This window comes from Triticum dicoccoides, chromosome 6B (genome assembly GCF_002162155.2).
Source record: "Triticum dicoccoides isolate Atlit2015 ecotype Zavitan chromosome 6B, WEW_v2.0, whole genome shotgun sequence".
Lineage (NCBI taxonomy): Eukaryota > Viridiplantae > Streptophyta > Magnoliopsida > Poales > Poaceae > Triticum > Triticum dicoccoides.
This window is the reverse complement of record NC_041391.1, coordinates 476,361,431-476,378,674: the sequence shown is the minus strand read 5'-3', so window position 1 is coordinate 476,378,674 and position 17,244 is coordinate 476,361,431. Positions and strand designations below refer to the sequence as shown.

General features: G+C 42.1%; 1 pseudogene; it reads left to right on the top strand.

Moving 5' to 3' along the window:
• Positions 1-2,766: 2,766 nt before the first annotated feature.
• Positions 2,767-2,905, top strand: LOC119327083 (annotated as a pseudogene).
• The last annotated feature ends 14,339 nt before the right edge of the window (positions 2,906-17,244 follow it).

The following is a 17,244-nucleotide window of genomic DNA, read 5'->3' as shown; positions in this document are numbered from 1 at the left end:
GCGAAGTTGTGTTTCGAGTTCTATGGCTAGGAGGTGATATCCACTCAGGTCTACAACCACTTCAAGAAGTGGAGACCTCGATGGATCCAAGTGTCCAAGCTTAGAGACCTTAGCAGTGTCTCATGGAATCAGACCACTTGCTCGATCATTTTGGAGGCAGAGCACTACCAAGGCCGCACCTCGGCTAGCTCACTTCCTCCTTGTTTAAGCATGTTAAACATTGTCTTCTTGCAACTAACAACGTTGTGTTTCTTTCCTAGGATCACCCCAAAGATGCAAACTTCCTCAACACACCCATCTAGAACTACAACCAGATGCGGCACATCTTCTTCTTTGGACTGGCAACCGGCAAGCATGCCATGGGCTCCGGTGAGCCGCTTGGTTCGCCATGCCTGGGTTCCCAGACACCCAGGAGTCAAAGACCATCGTCCTTAATGGTCCATACAAGGGCTTTGAGCACGTCTCTATGCTTGATAGGAAGAGTAAGAGAGGCGGCTTGATGGAGGACGAGATCAGTGTCTTCACTAAACATGACTGAGGTCGTCCAGGAAGTGGCAACCGCCATAAGGGACAGCAAGTCAATCGATGTCCACCCTGACCTCTACACCACCGTCATGGACCAAGGTGTCTTCAATCAAGAGGCTCTGATGGCTGCTTTGAGCCACATGCTGGACAACAAGGCCTAGGGTGTTGGGTTTGTTGCCATGGAAAGCGCTCACAGGGTGCTCTGACTCAGGAGCTGGCTGGGCAAATACTACTACTAGTGCTATCTCCGGTGGTCGTGAATGCGTGCATAATCCTTGACGGCGATGGAGATGGCGATGCCGTGACGATGACAATGACGACATATATTTTGTGTAGCTAGGGCTTGAAAACTATTGATGGTCTATATATTTAGGTGATGTGGTATACACTAACCCCTCATGTTGATAACGAACTTGCGGTGGTAGGAATACACCATCTTTTGGATGTGGTGGTAGGATGGCACCATAGTAGTGGTAGGATGAACTTGCTATGGCGTATGATCATGCATGCTTTGTTATGTTTCATGTCTAGTGTGCTCCATTGCTTGCTGCTTGAATTATTTCTCGTCTGCAATGCTAGGACAAGTGGTATTTGGTGTTCCAAGGAAGGGTTCCAAGGGTTTACAATTCATGGGAAGCATGCAATGAACAAGTGTCAAGTTACAAGGACATTTGTCATAGAGGGTTTAAGAGTAGGCAAGCGATAGAGAATAGTTACTCCAAGGCCATGCTCAAGCAGGCATGCAATAGTGTTGAAGTTAGCAAGGTGGATCGACAGACCAGCCTGAAGAACTTCATCATCATCGTCCAGCTCGTGGTGATTGCAGTGTTGTTATGTTGGTGTGATCGGTGTGATCGTGTGTAAGGTGTAGCGATAAGCTCACCATGTAGGGTACAAGGTTACCACACCTTGTTGCATGTGTGAAACCAAACACCGTGTATTTGCATCTGCCAGACCAATGCAAGACACCAAACACCATGCCAAAATCAATCCTCTAATGCAGGCAGCCTCGACGCGGGCAACAAAGGGAGGTGCAAATGTTGGTTTTCCCCCGTGATTCCTCAACCAGGCCCGAGTGAGCAACACATGCAATGCAGGCAAATTGAGGGGAGCAACCAAACATGTCCAAAATGATGTGCCATGGCTTGGGTATGTAAGGGCATCTCCTACCCGTAAAAAGGAAAAAAAAGTAAAGGCATCTCTACTCCTAAAATTGACACGCTATTCCACGGACACGGAGGTGAGGCTAACCATCCAACTCTGTCCCCTAAACGCCTCATTATGTTTTCTCAAATCCCTCAACACTCTAAATAATAACATGTCAAATCTTTGATGGGTGAAAATATTCAAATGCGACAGTAGTTCAAATGTAGTCCCTCCATCCGAAATTACGTGTCACGGAAATGGAATGTATTTTTAGTTCTAGATACATCCATTTCTATCTGTAATTTGGCACGAGGGGAGTAAATATTACAATCTAGCTAAGTATTGAAATAAAATAGTTGAAACATGAATTCAGCTACCCAGAATCCCCTCGCTATACACCAGATCGGAGAACCCCATTGCTAGAACCGAGAACCAGAAACCCTTCTCCAGATTGACCAGATCGAAGGACCCCGTCGCCAGAACCCAGAACCAGAAACCCCTCTCCAGATCGACAACTCCATCGCCAAAACCAAAACCAGGAACTCATTGCTAGAATGAAAAACCAATATAGCCAGAACACCAGATCATAAACCCATCCCCAAGCACATAAACTCATGGCATCTTCTTCAACCTCTGCCGCAACCCTGACCAGCCAAGTCACCAGAAAGCTCACCCGCCTTAATTACATTCTTTGGCGTACCCATAATCTTTCCCAAGTCTGTAGCGCTAGATCCTATGGCCTTCTCGATGTGTATGATCCAGAGCCAGCCAAGCAAGTCATCATGAAGGAAAGGGAGGGGAAGGACATCACCATCACCAACTCCGAGCATGCGATCTGGGTTAGGCAAGGCCAACATGTGCTCGGTTACCTCCTCAACAATTTGACAAAGGAGGTCCCAATCTAGGTAGTATCAATTCCCACTCCTGTTTCTCTATGGAAATATCTTGCAACCATGTTCTCTTCCACCTCTAGATCAAAGATTAACAACCTTCGCGGCGCCCTCACCAATGCCAACCTAGAAGGGGACTCAGACCGTGGCCACCTACTTCACGCGCATGACGTCCCTTGCGCATGAACTTGCAGGCATTGGGAGTCCTCTCAGTGATGTAGAGATAATCTCCCACATCCTCTCTAGCGTTCATCTCGACTACCAACCACTCATCTCCGCCCTCGACATCCACATCGAGCCTCTCTCCCTTGACCACCTCTATGCGTTAATGTCAAACTTTGATCAACGTGTCGAGTTTTTCCAATATTCTCATAGCTTCAAGTCTTGAGCTAATGTCGCAGCTTGTGGTGGCCACAGATCCTCCAAGGGCTACTGTCCAACGTATCTATAATTTATGAAATATTCATGCTATATTTATGTCAATCTTGTATTCTTTTGGTGTACTTTTATATTACATTTATGGACTAACATATTAATCTAGTGGCCAGTGCCAGTTCTTGTTTTTTGCAAGTTTTTTGCTTCGCAGAAAAAACATACCAAATGGAGTCCAAATGTGATAAAAATTTACGGAGATTTTTTATGGAATGACTAGTGGAAAAAATCCTAGCTATGGCATGGAAAAAAGTGCCTTGCTGGCGTAGAGACTCAACGCCACCAATATGGTGCCAGTGAAAATAGTTTAGTGGTGGTGTTAAGACACGTCAGTGGTATTTTAGTATTGATGGTGTGCACCTGGCTAATGCCAGCAATATATTGTGTCATCTATGGTGTTTATTGTGAGGCAGCGCCAGCCATTTGTATTTCTCAGCAAAAAATATATATACCCAGCTATTAGTATATGTGCAGCCATTTAAACTTCTAGTGGTAAGTCTCAAATCCACAAAAATATACCCAGCTATTAGTATATTTTTCAGTAACTAGCAAAAGTTATCCGGTAGCTAGCGACAAGGCAAAAGTATCATCATCTCATTTCGCCTTTGTCAACTTCATAGGCCATGAAGTTGCACGAGGACTGGTAGTGGCTGTTCCAGCTAGTCATGGCTGGAACTTCAAAATAATAACAAGCATAAGTTATTATGACAAAGAACCAAACACACACCTAACTTGCATGTGGCAATATACAAGCAACATGGCAATATACAAGCAAGACCAAGACCAAGCAACATGGCAATATACAAGCAAGACCAAGACCAGGTAACATGGCAATATACAAGCAAGACCAAGACCAGGCAACCTGGCAATATATAAGCAAGACCAAGACCAAGCAACATGGCAATATACAAGCAAAATTAGCAATCTGTTATATTCATCAAGGGTAAAACAAAAACAATATATCATAGCATGTGGATGGAGTATGCTACATGGCAAGTTTTACTTCTGTCGGTTACACACACCTAATAACTTGGTCAAACTTGCCTAAGTTGAGTGGTGACAAAGTGTGGCAAGTTGTGGCTTGGAACCAAACAACCCCTAAGGCCTTGTTTGGATTGTGACTATATTTGCCACACCTAACTTTGAGCATTACTTTCGAGTGGAAATTTGTTTGGACACTCAATTATTTTGCCACACCTAACTTGAAGCATTACTTTCTAGTGGAAATTTTCTTTGGACACTATATTTGCCACATACTAGTGGTTGGGGAGCCACCCCGTGGCGCCTCCTGAGAGGAATTTGGGGTGGTGCCAGGTGGGAGGCGCCCCTTTCACTCACCTATTTGTATTATGTAGTGTTATTGCATTAGAATTAAAATACAACAATATGAAAATAAGGTGAAGCAACATATTTTTGCCTTTTTTCATTCATAAACCACACCACTTGTTGCTTCAAATATATCACATACATCATGTTTCTAGGAGGCACTAATCAAGTTCATACTAAAAGACCTTCGTCACACTCACCACTCTAATAGTGCTATTTGGTAAGTGCAAGGTTTTCCTATGGAAGTATGGATACTTTCTTATAGATGTCTAAGGAATCTTAGCACCTAGTATTTTCAATAGACTGATCACCACAAACAAGGAATAGAGAAACAGGGAGCACGAGAACCATAAATCAGGAGGCCAAATGAGAGTGTTTGGGCTCATAGAAAGGGTCTTCTTATTGCTGCATCGTCGACATCTGGTCGAGTCGCTCACACCTTATTCTTCAACCGCCCCGACCTCCTCCCATGGTTGCATTTAGCCATTGCCTCCTCATTTCCCCCCTCGTATTTTTCCCTTCAACACTAGACATGAACAGAAGATTCAGCTAGTCATACTCAAGATCCAATAGTGGGTGCTGCATACAATTGAACTCGACATACATCCATGCTCAACAGATCAAACGAGATAGAAACATATCAGTGTACTTTGTCCCAAACAAATTCTCAACACATGCCTTACTTCAAATTAGACATTTCCTACAATTAAGTTGCAGATTGGTGGATTCCAAGAAACTGGTTGAAGATATTGTCCTTCCACTAAAAGGCACACTCATTTCAGAATTCCTTCAGTACCATATATACTCGTTTCGTGAGGATCCAATGTTCCATTTAAAAATTCCATCACTATCATTTTGATTTTGACACACGTCAGGAGGCGTACTAAGTTATGAGTGACAAGTAGCAACTGCAAGTAATGGCAGTCATGCAATAAAGGTTAGGAAGAATATGTATGCACTGACCCCATGAAAGTGCTAGTTGTCGACTAGAGGGGGAGTGAATTTGCGACTTTTATGGAAGTCTTCAAAACTCGAGGTCTTTGAAGACAAACAGTTTATAAGAACCTATATGATATGTAGTGGAAGATGAACTACACTAGACATCTCATAGTCATGTAAGCAATATAGGGAAAGTACGAAGACTAATAGCAGCTATGTAGTATGGATCGGAATGGAAGACCGTATGAAGCCAACAGTAATAGTCTTCACACAATGAAGACAAACAGATCATGCAGGCAGGCAATGACTTCACGAAGACAAACTGAAATGTAAAGGAGGTAGGAGATAGAACCAGTAGCTTGGTGAAGACAGGGATTTGGTAGACCAGTTCTAGTTGCTGTGACAACTGTACATCTGGTTATGGAGGCTGAGATTGAACTCAGAAGAATGTGTCTTCACCTATGCCCCTTGAGCTGAGGACACCCAGTCCTCGCCCAATCACTCTCGTAAGTCTTCAAGGTAGACTTCCAAACCTTCACAAGCTCTGTTCACCGGTGATCCACAATGACTCTTGGATCCTCAGAATGTGGTGCCTAACCGGCTAGAGGATACACAGTCCTCAAGTGTAACAAGTCCTCAGGTCACGCAGACATAAAGACTTCAATGATGCCTAACACTCTTTGGCTCTGGGTGTTTTGGGCTTTGTCCTCGCAAGGATCTCTCTCTCAAAGGCTTTGGAGGTGGGTTGCTCTCAAACGACAAAAGTCATGCACTAACTCTGAGCAGCCACCAATTTATGGTGTAGGGGTGGGCTATTTATAGCCATGAGGCAACCCAACATGATATGTCCAAAATGACCCTGGGTCACTAAGGAACTGACACGTGTCCAACGGTCGGATTTCAAACACACGCGACAGCTTGGCTTGGGCTACAAGCAAAGCTGACTCATCCAACTCTGGATAAGATTTGCTCTCATTGTCTTCGCTCCAAGACATAGGATTTGGGTTGAGCATCACGTCAGTCTTCTGACTTTGTTCACTTGGACCCCACTTAATAGTTCGGTGGTTCCTATGACTCAATAAAGAATAAAAGGAAACTACAAAAGAAACTATGTCTTTGCATTCAATGGTCTTCAAGTGAATGTCTTCACACATCATTATCTTCAAGTGAATGTCTTCACAAACCACCATTGTCTTCAATGTCTTCATACATTTTTAGGGGTCATCTCTGGTAGGTAAACCGAATCAACAAGGGACTTCTACCCGTGTTATCCTGCAATTCTCACAAACACATTAGTCCCTCAACCACGTTTGTCGTCAATACTCTAAAACCAACTAGGGGTGGCACATGCACTTACAATCTCCCCCTTTTCGGCGATTAATGACAAATTGGTTGAAGTTTTCAATGGGGATAAAAGTATGTGAAAGTTAAAATACATGGGTATTGGCTTCATAGGTTGAAAGAGGCCCCCCCCTGAAGATGTGCATATAAATGTTTTGCCTTTGAATGCAAATGCAAATGACATGTTTTGCTATGTGGAGATCTTCTTCAACACATGAAGACAATTCATCATGCATACAAAAATATAATGAAGATAATGATATGCATAATGGAAAATGGGCATCTACGGAATGACCTCATGCGGGATTTATCATCGCATCATAAGGTAGCAGCAAAAGTGGCAGACGACCATCAAGTTTAAGTATTACAACTCAAAAACCAACAGTTCAAGAATAAGAGTTGTAAAAACTTAGGCAAAAATAAGCACCCAACCCATATGGACCCGCTTGAAGACTATCAACTCATATGCTTCTCCCCCTTTTGTCAGTAAGGACCAAAAAGGTTTGAAGACATAGAGTGTCTACTCGTTCCCTGGTGGTGAAGATGTTGGGGCAGCAGGGTCGACGTTGGAGTTGGGTGGTGCAGAGGGGCCTGATGCAGAATCTTGGTGTAGTGAAGCCATCGTTGGTGAAGTGGCATCGTCTTCTTCATCAATGACTTGCGCAACAACCGTTGGAGCCGAATATGAATACTCAGAATCTTCAAGGGAAGGAGTTGGAAGCCAAATTGCTGATTGTGGAGGCCTGGAGTCAAACTTGAAGCGTTCAGTGAAGCCATCTGCTTGAAGATCATCTTCAAAATAGAGCATTGTAAGGCTCTTCCAGGACCGCCGACAGGCTTCATGGGCAACAAACGAGTTCTTGGTTGCAATATTGCGTATATGATTAATGTCGATGAGCAGACTCTGCATCTGGCACTTCAGCCAGTCTTGATGCCTATCCTGCTTCTGGTGAAGTGATACCGGAAGCTCTCTATCATTCTGGACACGTGCATACTTCTGGGGCCTTTGAGCTACCGTGCTGGCTGTTGCATCAGTGTTGGCATGATGCGGCAGACGAAGCTGACCAGCAAGAGAACCAGCAGGAGCAGGAGGATTCGGCACATGAAAACCTTCAATAGGTTGAGTGAAGCTTTGAAAGGGGCATTATGTTTGTGTATTGGCTCCTTGGCAGGCACATGATAAATAGCTTCATGAGACATGTCCACTTCAGGCAAGAATACAACATGGTTGCATGCTGAAGCTTGATAGTTGATGGTTGAGTGAAGCTTTATCAGCCACATGACCCATGGAGCACAAAACTAGAGGCCAAAGAGATCAATGCCTGATGTTGCCAACTGACGGATAAAGAAGTCTTGAGTGTTGAACCTGATGCCATTGATGATGTAGAAGACCAATGTATTCATTCTGCCTTCAAGCTTAGCATCAGGAGAATGTCCCTTGATTGGCCACAGAGTACGCCTAAGAATGTGATAAATGGTGAGGGGCAGGTACTCGAGGTCCTTGACATAGAACTCCTTCGGATATTCAGCATCAATGGGCAAATGCTTCATCATGCTCATCATTTGACTCATATTGGGTTCAGGCTTCTGAAAGATACTTTGTAGTTCTTGCCCATGACACCGACAACCTGGCTCATACAGATCACCAGGAGTGAGCAGGGAAGTTAGCTCAATGATATCTTGAGCTTTGGCTTCATGATGGACATCACCTGTCATCCACTCAAGGATCCAAGTCTTCGGATCCATGTTGTAGCCTGATATGTGTAGAGTGGCATAGAATTGCAGAAGAAACTCTTCATTCCAATGCTCCTTGTCAACAAAAAATGGGAGAAGACCAACTTCATTGAAGCAATCAAGGGCTTCTTCAAGGCATGGCAGCCCAGAATTGGCATCATAGTCAAGACGCTTGTGAGGAAAAATCCGGTCTTGATTGTAGAGAATGCACGAATAGTAGATGATTTGTTGGTGGCTCCAGAACCTATCAGATGAAATCTTTGGCTTCCTGAAGGGGTTCATGGCCTTGTCAAAGAAAGTGTTGTGCTCTTTGAAGCTGAGCACACTGAATGAGCCTTGTGTGGTCACATCACTTGGAAGCCTTGGCAACCCGGGCTTTGGCTTCTGTGTCTCAGGCCTTTGCTCCACATGATAGTCGTATTGGGGACCATGAGCAGTTGGAGGTGTCAAGATTGGCCACGGAAAGTAACTGCTCACCACGATAGAATGCGCGTTCCATGGTGTGAGGCACAGGGGGGGAACAGCCACATCCAAGGTGGATGGCTGCGCATTATCTTCGGCAACAGTATTCACTTCAGGCTGCACATTATCGTCAGCCATGACAATGTCTTTGGCTTCAAGAGTAGTGACATGAGACTCATCAGATGCAGGAGCTTCAGTGGATGGAACAACACGTGGGTCAGGCACAATCACTTCTACTTGTACAACTGGTTCAATGGTAGGGGGTATGACTTCACGATCTTCTTCTTTTTCTTCATCGGCTGATGCAACCGGAATATCTTCAGCCGTTTTGGCTTTAGATTCTTGAGCAGCCACTGAAGGGATGGCTTCAAGAAACACTTGACATGTTACGGAGCTTGTGTTTTGCACATCCTCTTTAGGAATGCTGGACATGGATACCATAGACGTAGGGCTTCTGCGAAGCCTTCAGAAAGAGGGCGACGCCTGTGGTGAAGGAGTGGTCTTCTCCATGTAATCTGGTGTAGCTGCGGGGTCTCAAGCACCGGACTAGTGACATGGGCAGGTGGAGTGCGAGGAATGACTTCATGGAGTGGGGTGTTGGGGTGGTGCTCTTCCCAGAAGTCATCTTGTATGATTTGCATTGTGGGACCGCCAATGCTTATCTGTTCACTACTCGTGGGAGCAGGCGATGATACCGGGTTGGGCAAGATCTAAGGAAGGACTTCATCAGCTTCAAAATTGTCTTCATGACCAATGTCTTCAGCTGCGATGGGGTCAGCAGCTGGAATATCTTTAGGCTCATGCACGACGAGACTACGCTCGCGGTTGCACTACAAAAAAAAACACTTCTGTGATGATACGTGTTTGTTACAGTAGGTCACGTTTTTTGTCATGTATGTACATCCATGACGATTTTATGATAGAATCAAGATAGTCATTCCTGTGATGTCGTAGAAGTGTTCCATGACAATACCAAAATTATCATCACGGAAGTGTTCACCTCCATGACGATAAATGACACGTCATGGAAGTGCTTTCGTCAAGGGTAACCTACACGTGGCATCCACCGTAACGGGTCACTGTTAAGCTATCAGATCCGGTTTTTGATCCGATAACACATTAACAGCTCGGACCAATGGTGATTTTCCACGTGTAAAATTCTCATTGACCGAAGGAAACACGTGTCAGCTTGTCATTGGTTCAGATAGGCGCCTATGATGTGTCGACACGTGCGAAGGCTCAACACTGGCCCATTTAGCTTACAAAGGCCGACCCATTTGACTTGGTCAAAAGTTAGCGGGCCAGCCCATGAATAGCCTGTTAACGGTATGTTCACATATAGCCCATTTTATGGTCCGGTAACTCACGTCTCGTTAGGCCTTCCCGAAATCGGCCCAACATCATCATGTGGGCCATCGAATATAACACCAACACGCTTCACTTTTGGCCCATGTATGGCCCATGACGTCTTTCAGCCCGTATGAGGCCTTTCATATCTTTAGGCCCTTTAGTGGCCCACGTTGACTCTGGCCCATAATGAATAGTAAATATCTTTGTACCCATTAATGGCCCACGATTCACATGGGATGTTTCTAGCCCGTGTTAGCTTTTGGCTTACAGACGGCCCATACGTTCTTGGGCTCCTTTCCGGCCCTTGATACGTCTCCAATATATCTATAATTTATGAAGTATTCATGCCATTATATTATCATTCTTGGATGTTTACAATCATTTTATAGCAAATCTATATCATTTTTTGGGACTAACCTATTGACCTAGTGCCCAGTGCCAGTTGCTATTTTTTGCTTGTTTTTTACATCGCAGGAAATCAATATCAAACGGAGTCCAAACACCGCGTAACTTTTTGGAGTTTTTTTATGGACCAGAAGGAACCCAATGGGCCTGAGCTGCACCTAGGGGGTGTCCTGAGGGGGCACAACCCACCAGGGCGCGCCAGGGCCCCCTGGCGCACCCAGGTGGGTTGTGCCCACCTCGGGGGCCTCCCGCACCCCCTCTTTGCACTATAAATTCCCAAATATTCTGAAACCCTTCAGGGTTAACCTAGATCAGAAGTTCCACCGCCGTAAGGTCTCTGTATCCGCGAAAACCAATCTAGACCCTATTCCGACACCCTGTCGGAGGGGGGAATCATCTCTAGTGGCCATCTTATCATCCCGGCGCCCACCACAATGAGGAGGGAGTAGTCCACCCTCGGGGCTGAGGGTTTGTACCAGTAGCTATGTGTTTGATCTCTCTCTCGCGTGATCTATATCACGGGCTTTGTTAATATAGTCAGATCATATGATGTTTCTCCCCTCTATACTCTTGTTATGATGAATTGAATCTTTACCAGTCAAAGTTTTGTCTTGTCGGATTGAATATTCAGAGATGAGAACACATGATATATGTCTTGCAATATGAATACTTGAGGTGACAATGAGGTATCTTATTTATTCACTTGATATGTGTTATGGCATTCAACTCGCGGATTCCCGCGGTGATATTGGGCTAATCTATGCATAGGGGTTGATGCACGTTTTTCTCCGACGGAAACTTTGGGGTCTCTTTATAGTTCTTTGTGTGGATTTAGTATTGAGAATATGAATTTGCTTTGGTGTTATTCTAGTACGAACTCTAGGATAGATCGAACGGAAACAATAGCTTTGTGTTATTTTAGTACGAACTCTTGAATAGATCGAATGGAAATAATAGCTTTGAGGTGGTTTCGTGACCTACAAACAATTCCTATCTTTTGTTCTCTGCTAATAGGAACTCGGGAGTGATTCTTTATTGCACTTTGAGGAATAATCATATGATCCAACTATGTTAGCATTGTTGAGAGGTTGCGCTAGCGAAAGGATGGACCCTAGGCCTCATTTTTAAGCATTGCAACACCATTTTTGTGTGTATTTACTATTTTCTACCTTGCTGTTTTTATTTATTTAGATTATAAAAATATATTTCTACCATCCATATTACACTTTTATCACCATCTCTTCGCCGAACTAGTGCACCTATACAATTTGCCATTGTATTGAGTGTGTTGGGGACACAAGAGATTTCTTGTATTTGGTTGCAGGGTCATTTGAGAGAGACCATCTTCATCCTACACCTCTCACGGATTGATAAACCTTAGGTCATATCCACTTGAGGGAAAATTGCTACTATCCTACAAAACTCTGCGCTTGGAGGCCCAACACGTGTCTACAAGAATAAAGTTGCGTAGTAGACATCAAGCTCTTTTCTAGCGCCGTTGCTAGGGAGGTGAGTGTTTGAAGGTATATCTTTAGATCTTGCAATCGAATCTTTTAGTTTCTTGTTTTATCACTAGTTTGGTTTATAGAAAGAAAATTACAAAAAATGTAATTGAGGTGGTCTCATATTATTCATCTTTATAATGTCTTTCGTGAAAATGATGGAAAGGAAAATTGTGCTCAATTGATAGAAGAAGAATTCTATAAAATGTTTGACAAAAATTATTGAATGATGAGCATGATTGCAATGTTGTTGGTACGAAATCTTTGTATATCCATGATGTTAATGATATGCAAATCCATAAGCTTGGGGATGCTATGTTTGATGAAGATGATATTTTTAGTCCCCCAAGTTCTGATGAGAAAGTTTATTATGATGATTGCATGCCTCCTATTTATGATGATTATGGTGATGACATGTATGCTATTAAGAGTAATGATATACAAGAAACTTGTCATCATGATTTTAATGCTCAAATTGATTATGTGGATCAAGTATCATGTGATAGTTTATTTTGTTGAGTTTGCTCCCAGTACTATTGATGAGAATAAATTTGCTTATGTGGAGAGTAATAAATTTTTTATGCATGTGGATCATGAAAACAATGCTTTATGTGATGTCTATATTGTTGAATTCATTCATGATGCTACTGAAAATTATTATGAGGGAGGAACATATGCTTTTACATATCTCAATAATATCAAGTTTCCTCTCTATGTGTTGAAAGTTTTGAAGTTATGCATGTTTTGCCTTCCTATGCTAGTTGATTCTTGTTACCATGAATTATTTGCTCACAAAATCCCTATGCATAGGAAGTGGGTTAGACTTAAATGTTCTTGCCATGTGATTCATTATGCTCTTGTTATGTTCCAATTCTTATCTTTTATGTGAGCATCATTGACATCATCATGCCTAGCTAAAAGGCATTAAAGAAAAGTGCTTGTTGGGAGACAACCCAACACTTTTACCTACTATTTTTGTGTGTTCACATGATTCTGCTACTTTAGTAGTCATGTTTTATTGTTTTTGTTTCAATAAAGTGCCAAGTAAAGCCTTTGGGATCATGTTGGGTGATAGTTGATTTGATCTTGCTGAAAAACAGAAACTTTTGCGCTCATGAAAATAACTCTCATTTTTAACAGAAGAGTGATTTTGAGTTGATTCTTTTTCCAGAAGATTAATATACAAATTGCTAGCATGGTCCTAATTTTTGAATAATTTTTGGAGTAGCAGAAGTATGGTTCGAGTACAGATTACGACAGACTGTTCTGTTTTTGACAGATTCTGTTTCTAATGCGTTTGCTTGTTTCCTTGTTTCTATGACTTATATTGCTCAATATAAATTGTGAAAATGATATGCTACAGTAGGCATTGTGTGGAAACAATTATGAATCTTGTATTTGACAGTACCAAAGTGAAATGGTTTGCTCTTTATCATACTAACCTATCTCACGAAGTTCCGTTAAGTTTTGCGTGATTGAAATTTTCAAGTTTTGGATGAGTTGTCGATATGAGGAGAATAATGAGTGATAAGATCCTAAGCTTGGGGATGCCCAAGGTACCCCGAGGTAATATTCAAGGAATATCCAAGCAACTAAGCTTCGGGATGCCCTGGATGCCATCCCCTCTTTCGTCTCCAACATTATCGGTAACCTCACTTGGAGCTATGTTTTCATTCGTCACATGATATGTGTTTTGCTTGGAGCGTCAATTTATTTTGTTAGGATTTTATTTCTGTTATTTAGAATAATGTTTTGCGTCTTTTATTTCAATAAAAGTGTCAATGATATCCTTTGCCATGCTTATTTTGCAAGTCTACATGTTGCTGTTTCAAAACAGAAAGTTTATCGATGTTGCAAAAATTCCCAAGAAAATTCAGAATATGATAAAATGTTGAAACTTTTTGGAAAATAAGCTCTGACAAATTTTATACAGTGTGCTATTTTTTCATAATTGTTGGAGTTTAAGAAGTACTGATACTCTTGCATTCTTTATAGACTGTACTGGTTTGGCAGATTGTTGTTATGTTTGCATATGTTTGCTTGTTTAATGATTCTATTTGAGGATAGGACTATTAAATATGCAGAGGCATTTAGTATGCAATGTTGAATAATCATTTTAGTGATTTGCTACAGTAGAGAATGATAAAGGTTTTGCATTGATTTATACTAACTTATCTCACGAGTTCTTGTTGAGTTTTGTGTGGATGAAGTTTTTGAGATTTAGGAAAACCGTGACATGAGAGGAACTAAGGAGACACAAAAGCTGAAGCTTGGTGATGCCCAAGGCATCTCAAGCTAATATTCCAAGAAGTATCAAGCATCTAAGCTTGGGGATGCCCCGGTAGGCATCCTACCTTTCTTCTTCAATGATTATCGGTTAGTATCGGTTGAACCTAAGTTTTTGCTTCTTCACATGATGTGTGCTATTCTTGGAATGTCATTTTATTTTATTTTTGCTTTCTGCTTTAATAAAATACCTATATCTGAAAGTTTTTGAATAAGAGAGAGTCCTTAAATAGCTACCTATTTACTTAACTACTCGCATGATCTTCACTTATATCTTTTTGGAGTAGTTTGTCATTTACTCTTATGCTTCACTTATATCCTATGAGTAAATTGTTGAATAAATTGAATGTAATGAAGCTAAAATCATATCATGCTTAGTGGTAGCTTCACATTGGGTTTAGAAAGTGAAATCTTTTGAGGCTTGAGAATCACAATATTGGTCATACAAGCAATTCATGAATAATTAGTATAAGGAAGAGAACTTTCACATGCAGTTACACTATCATGGAAATCTTTTGTGATTGTGAGCCCCCATCAAAATATTATATGCCAAAATTGTTGACGTTGGACAAGGAAGACAATGTAATGATTTATGTTTGCTCATATTCACATAGAAGTCATATTGTGATAGATCCTTTAACATGTGGTTCTTGCCCCCCATCTTGCTAGCCAAAAATTCCGCACCAAGTAGAGATACTACTTGTGCATCCAAAAAACCCTTAAACCCAAATCTTATTTTCAAGAGTCCACCATACCTACCTAAGGATTGAGCAACATACTTCAATTAAGTTGTCATCGATGCAATAAGGCAATAAAATTGCTTCTAAAAGTGTGAGATCATTTAGTGTAAGAGAAAATTGAGCGTTGTACGAACTTGGATGGCAAAGAATAGAAGCGACAGACTGCATAATAAAGGTTGCCATCTTAAGGGGCAATACAACTGATGTTCTTTTGCACTAAGGGATTGAGCATACAAAACAAATAAGCACATGGCAACCTCTGATTCCCTCGGCGAAGGTCCTATCTTTTACTTTTCAGTATTTGCTTTTATGCAAAGAGTCAAAGTTGTTATCTCTATTCCTTTTTATTTTTCTCCTTTGGCAAGCATCATGTGATGAGGAAAGATCTAGGCACATATGTCCAGTTGAATATGGGTAGCATGAGTTATTATTGTTGACATCACCCAAAGGTGAATACATTGGGAGGCGAAATTATAAGCCCCTATCTTTCTATGTGTCCAGTTGAAAGGTTTTGCTGATGTGTATGTGGTGAGTGTTAGCAATCATAGAAGACTATAAGATGTGAGTATGTGTGCCCAGTGCCAGTTGTTGCTTTTGGCTTTTCAGGAGATCAATATCAATTAGAGTCCAAACAGAGAAAAAAGTTTAGATTAATTTTTTCTGACCAGAAGAGGCCCTAGAAGGTTCGGAGAAGACATGAAGAGTCACCAGGGAGCGACAAGCTCGGGAGGCGCGCTCAGGGGGTGCCCCCATGCCTGTGGGCCCTTCGTGGCACCTCTTGACCTAATTCTGCCTCTATAAATTTTCAAATATTCCTCTGACATCAAAGAGCCACCCAAAATACTTTTTTTGCCGCCACAAGTTTCTGTTCCTGTGAGATCCCATCTGGAGGCCTTCTCCGGTACTCTGCCGGAGGGGGAATTCGTCATGGAGGGGCTCTACATCAACCTTGCCGCCCTTCCGATGATGCATGAGTAGTTTACCTCAGACCTACAAGTCCATAGCTAGTAGCTAGATGGTTTCTTATCTCTCTTTGATCTTCAATACAACGTTCTCCTTGATGTTCTTGGAGATCTATTTGATGTAATGCCCTTTTGCGGTGTGTTTGCTGGGATCCGATGAATTGTGAGTTTATGATCAGATTTATCCATGAATATTATTTGAGTTTTCTCTTAACTCTTTTATGCATGACTGTTTTAGCTTCGTATTTCTCTTTGATCTATTGATTTGGTTTGTCCAACTAGATTGATTTATCTTGCAATGAGAGATGTGCTTTATATTGGGTTCGATCTTACGGTGCTGTAATTCGACAATAGAAGGGGACATGACACGTATGTATCATTGATATTAATGGTAAAAGATGGGGTTTATTCATGCATGGGATTACTTTGTCTACATCATGTCATCTTGCTTAAGGCGTTACTCCATTCTTCATGAAATTAATACTCTAGATGCATGATGGATAGCGGTTGATACGTCTCCAATGTATCTATACTTTTTTGTTGTTCCATGTTGTTATATTATCATTCTTGGATGTTTTATAATCATTTTCTAGAAACACTACATCATTTTTGGGACTAACATATTGACATACTGCCCAGTGCCAGTTGTTGTTTTTTGCTTGTTTTTACTTTGTAGAAAATCAATACCAAATGGAGTCCAAATGCCATGGAACTTTTGGGAGATTTTTTCTGCCCAGAAGACATCCAGAGAGTCAAGGAAGCACACGAGGGGAGGCTCATGGAGCCCACTAGGCACCAGGGCGTGCCAGACTTTCCTGGCACGCGCTGGTGGGTAGTTGGGTGCACGGGAGTCCTTTCCACCGCCTCTCAGCTATATAAATACCCAAGTATTCTAGAAACCCTAGGGGAGTCGACGAAAAATTGTTTCAGCCACCGGAAGTTCCAGAGCCACGAGATCCAATCTAGAGCCCTTTTCTAGCACTCCGCCGGAGAGGCATACGATCATGGAGGGGTTCATCACCCTCATTGGTGCTCCTTCGATGATGCGTGAGTAGTTTACCTCAGACCTACGGGTCCGTTGTTAGTAGCTAGATGGCTTCTTCTCTTTTTTTTCTTTAATACAATGTTCTCTTCGGAGATCTATTCCATGTAATTCTTTTTGCGGTGTGTTTGTTGGGATCCGATGAATTGTGAGCTTATGATC